A 5,631-nucleotide genomic window follows, 5' to 3' on the forward strand; every position below is an offset into this window, starting at 1 on the left:
AAATACTTACGCTACTTTGCTGCATCACCCTTTCCTCTTTAAGGGAAAACTAACGCAGTGCTCAAGAGGTAGCAAGAAGGATTTCTGGCGCCGTTGCCGGGGAGGTCTTCACACAAGTCAAGACATACCAAGTACCCATCACAAACTCATCTCCCTCGCATTACATTATTTGCCATTTGCCTCTCGTTTTTCTCCCCCCTCTTCACCCTTGTTGTTCTATTCGCCCTCTCTTTCCCGTTCGCCTCTTTTTTGCTTGCCTATTATGTGCTTGTGTGTTGGATTGCTCGTCACGATGGCTCAAGATAATATTAAATTGTGTGACTTTTGCAATACCAATAATAATGATTTTCTTAGCACTCCGATTGCTCCTCTTAATGATGTTGAATCTTGTGAAATCAATGCTGCTTTGTTGAATCTTGTCATGAAAGATCAATTCTCTTGTCTTCCTAGTGAAGATGCCGCTACTCATCTAAACAACTTTGTTGATTTGTGTGGTAAGCAAAATAAGAAAGACATGGATAATGATATTGTTAAATTGAAGTTATTTCCTTTTTCACTTAGAGATCGTGCTAAAACTTGGTTTTCGACTTTGCCTAAAAATAGTATTGATTCATGGAATAAGTGCAAAGATGATTTTATTTCTAAGTATTTTCCTCCCGCTAAGATCATCTCTGTTAGAAACGATATTATGAATTTTAAGCAACTTGATCATGAGCATGTTGCACAATCTTGGGAGAGGATGAAATTAATGATTCGTAATTGCCCTACACATGGTTTGAATTTATGGATGATCATACAAAAAATTTATGCCGGATTGAATTTTGCTTCTAGAAATCTTTTAGATTCGGCCGCGGGAGGCACTTTTATGGAAATCACTTTAGGAAAGATCTACTAGTAAAAAAAGTTCATGCGATAGAAGAAATTAATGTTTTGAGTGGAAAGATGGATGAACTTATGAAATTGTTTGCTACTAAGAGTGCTCCTATTGATCCTAATGATATGCCTTTGTCTACTTTGATATAGAATAATAATGAATCTATGGATGTGAATTTTGTTGGTAGGAATAATTTTGGTAACAATGCTTATAGAGGAAACTTCAATCCTGGGCCGTTTCCTAGTAATTCCTCTAATAATTATGGTAATTCCTACAACAACTCTTATGGAAATTTTAATAAGATGCCCTCTGATTTTGAGATTTGTGTTAAAGAATTTATGAATTCTCAAAAGAATTTCAATGCTTTGCTTGAAGAAAAATTGCTTAAGATTGATGAGTTGGCTAGGAACATGGATAGAATTTCTCTTGATGTTGATTCTTTGAAACTTATATCTATTCCACCTAATCATGATATCAATGAGTCTCTCAAAGCCATGAGAATTTCCATTGATGAGTGCAAAGAAAGAACCGCTAGGATGCGTGCTAAGAAAGAATGCTTTGTAAAAGCGTGTTCTTCTAGTTTTCATGATAATAATGATGAAGATCTAAAAATGATTGATGTGTCTCCTATTAAATCTTTGTTTTGCAATATGAATCTTGAAAATGATGGGATTGAAGATGAGTCAACTTTAGTTAAAAGACGTCTCAATGATTCAGAGTTTTTAGATCTTGATGCTAAATTTGGTAAAAGTGGGATTGGAGAGGTCAAAACTTTACATAGCAATGAACCCACTATTTTGAATTTCAAGGAATTTAATTATGATAATTTTTATTTAATATATTGTATTTCTTTGTTGCAATATGTTTTAAATTCTCCTCATGATTATAGTCAAAATAAAGCTTTTACCAAACATATCGTTGATGCTTTGATGCAATCTTATGAAGAAAAACTTGAATCAGAAGTTTCTATCCCTAGAAAACTTTATGATGAGTGGTAACCTACTATTAAAATTAAAATTAAAGATCATGGATTCTATGCTTTGTGTGATTTGGGTGCTAGTGTTTCCACGATTCCAAAAACTTTATGTGATGTGCTAGGTTTCCGTGATTTTGATGATTGCTTTTTAAACTTGCACCTTGCGGATTCCACTATTAAGAAACCTATGGGAAGGATTAATGATGTTCTTATTGTTGCAAATAGGAATTATGTGCCATATATTTTATTTTTCTTGATATAGATTGCAATCTTTCATGTCCTATTATTCTTGGTACACCTTTCCTTAGGACGATTGGTGCAATTATTGATATGAAGGAAGGAAATATTAGATTCCAATTTCCATTAAGGAAAGGCATGGAACACTTTCCTAGAAAGAAAATCAAATTACCTTATGAATCTATTATGAGATCCACCTATGAATTTAATACCAAAGATGGCAATATTTAGATCTATTCTCGCTTTTATGCCTAGTTAGGGGCGTTAAACGGTAGCGCTTTTTGGGAGGCAACCCAATTTTATTTTTGTTCCTTGCTTTTTGCTTCTGTTTAGTAATAAATAATTCATGTAGCTTCTGCTTAGATGTGGTTTTATGTTTTAATTAGTGTTTGTGCCAAGTAGAACCTATAGGATAACCTATGGTGATAGTTAATTTGATCTTGCTGAAAAACAGAAACTTTTGCATGCACGAGAATAATTTTAATAAATCACTGAAATGTACCTTTTAGTTGATTCTTTTTGCAATAGATAAATATACAAATTTCTTAGGACTTCCTATTTTGTAGGAGTTTTAGAGTTCCAGAAGTATTCGAAAGTTACAAATTACTACAGAATGTTTTGTTTTTGACAGATTCTGTTTTTCGTGTGTTGTTTGCTTATTTTGATGAATCTATGGCTAGTATCGGGGGGTATGAACCATAGAGAAGTTGGAATATAGTATGTTTAACACCAATATAAATAAATAATGAGTTCATTACAGTACCTTAAGTGGTGGTTTTTCTTTCTTGCACTAACGGAGCTCATGAGATTTTCTGTTGAGTTTTGTGTTGTGAAGTTTTCAAGTTTTGGGTAAAGATTTGATGGACTATGGAATAAGGAGCGGCAAGAGACTAAGCTTGGGGATGCCCATGGCACCCCAAGATAATTCAAGGACAAGCAAAAGCCTAAACTTGGGGATGCCCCGGAAGGCATCCCCTCTTTCGTCTTCGTCCATCGGTAACTTTACTTGGAGCTATATTTTTATTCACCACATGATATGTGTTTTGCTTGGAGCGTCTTGTATGATATGAGTCTTTGCTTTTTAGTTTAACACAATCATCCTTGCTGTACACACCTTTTGGGAGAGACATACATGATTCGGAATTTATTAGAATACTCTATGTGCTTCACTTATATCTTTTGAGCTAGACAATTTTGCTCTAGTGCTTCACTTATATCTTTTTAGAGCACGGCGGTGGTTTCATTTTGTAGAAATTATTGATCTCTCATGCTTCACTTATATTATTTTGAGAGTCTTTTAGAACAACATGGTATTTGCTTTGGTTATAAAAATAGTCCTAATATGATGGGCATCCAAGATGGGTATAATAAAAACTATCATAGAAAGTGCATTGAATACTATGAGAAATTTGATACTTGATGATTGTTTTGAGATATGAGGATGGTACTATTAGAATCATGCTAGTGGAGTTGTTGTGAATTTGAGTAATACTTGTGTTAAAAGTTTGTGATTCCCGTAGCATGCACGTATGGTGAACCGTTATGTGATGAAGTTGGAGCATTATTTATTTATTGATTGTCTTTCTTATGAGTGGCAGTCAGGGACGAGCGATGGTCTTTTCCTACCAATCTATCCCCCTAGGAGCATGCATGTAGTACTTTGTTTTGATAACTAATAGATTTTTGCAATAAGTATATGAGTTCTTCATGACTAATGTTGAGTCCATGGATTATGCGCACTCTCACCCTTGCACCATTGCTAGCCTCTCTTGTGCCGCACAACTTTCGCCGGTACCATACACCCACCATATACGTTCCTCAAAACAGCCATCATACCTACCTATTATGGCATTTCCATAGTCATTCCGAGATATATTACCATGCAACTTTCCACCGTTCCGTTTATTATGATACGCTTCATCATTGCCATATTTCTTTTGCATGATCATGTAGTTGACGTCGTATTTGTGGCAAGGACACCTTCATAATTCTTTCATATATGTCACTCTTGATTCATATCCCGGTACACCGCCGGAGGCATTCACATAGAGTCATATTTTGGTCTAAGTATTGAGTTGTAATTCTTGAGTTGTAAGTAAATAAAAGTGTGATGATCTTCATTATTAGAGCATTGTCCCAAGTGAGGAAAGGATGATGGAGACTATGATTCCCCCACAAGTCGGGATGAGGCTCCGAACCTTATGAAAAATAAAAGAGGCCAAAGAAGCCCACAAAAATAAAAAAAATGAGAGAAAAAGAGAGAAGGGACAATGTTACTATCCTTTTTCCACACTTGTGCTTCAAAGTAGCACCATGATCTTCATGATAGAGAGTCTTCTATGTTGTCACTTTAATTTACTAGTGGGAATTTTCCATTATAGAACTTGGCTTGTATATTCCAATGATGGGCTTCCTCAAAATGCCCTAGGTCTTCGTGAGCAAGCAAGTTGGATGCACACCCACTTAGTTTCTTTTGTTGAGCTTTCATACACTTATAACTGTAGTGCTTCCGTTGCATGGCAATCCCTACTCAATCACATTGATATCTATTAATGGGCATCTCCATAGCCCGTTGATACACCTAGTTGATGTGAGACTATCTTCTCCTTTTTGACTTCTCCACAACCACCATTCTATTCCACATATAGTGTTATGTCCATGGCTCAGGCTCATGTATTGCGTGAAATTTGAAAAAGTTTGAGAACATCAAAAGTATGAAACAATTGCTTGGCTTGTCATCGGGGTTGTGCATGATTAAATACTTTGTGTGATGAAGATAGAGCATAACCAGACTATATGATTTTGTAGGGATAGCTTTCTTTAGCCATGTTATTTTGAGAAGACATGATTGCTTTGTTAGTATGCTTGAACTATTATTGTTTTCATGTCAATATGAACTTTTATCTTGAATCATTTGGATTTGAACATTCATGCCACAATAAATAAAATTACATTGAGAAATGTGCTAGGTAGAATTCCACATCAAAAAATCTGTTTTTATCATTTACCTACTCGAGGACGAGTAGGAATTAAGCTTGGGGATGTTTGATACGTCTCCAGCGTATCTATAATTTTTTATTGTTCCATACTATTATATTACCCGTTTTGGATGTTTATGGGCTTTACTATACACTTTTATATCATTTTTGGGACTAACCTACTAACCGGAGGCCCAACCCGAATTGCTATTTTTTTTGCCTATTTCAGTGTTTCAAAGAAAAGGAATATCAAACGGAGTCCAAACGGAATGAAACCTTCGGGAACAATCTTTTTGGAACAAACGCAATCCAGGAGACTTGGAGTGGACGTCAAGAAGCAGCTGAGGCGGCCACGAGGGTCCAGGGCGCGCGCCTCATGGCTTCCCTGACTGACTTCCTTCGCCTATATATACTTGCATACCCTGAAAGCACCGAGGAGCACCACGAAACCCTATTCACACCGCCGCAACCTTCTGTACCTGTGAGATCCCATCTTGGAGCCTTTTCCGGCGCTCTGCCATAGTGGGAATCGATCGCGGAGGGCTTCTACATCAACACCATAGCCT

This window comes from Triticum dicoccoides, chromosome 5B, assembly GCF_002162155.2.
Source record: "Triticum dicoccoides isolate Atlit2015 ecotype Zavitan chromosome 5B, WEW_v2.0, whole genome shotgun sequence".
NCBI classification, from domain to species: Eukaryota; Viridiplantae; Streptophyta; class Magnoliopsida; order Poales; family Poaceae; genus Triticum; species Triticum dicoccoides.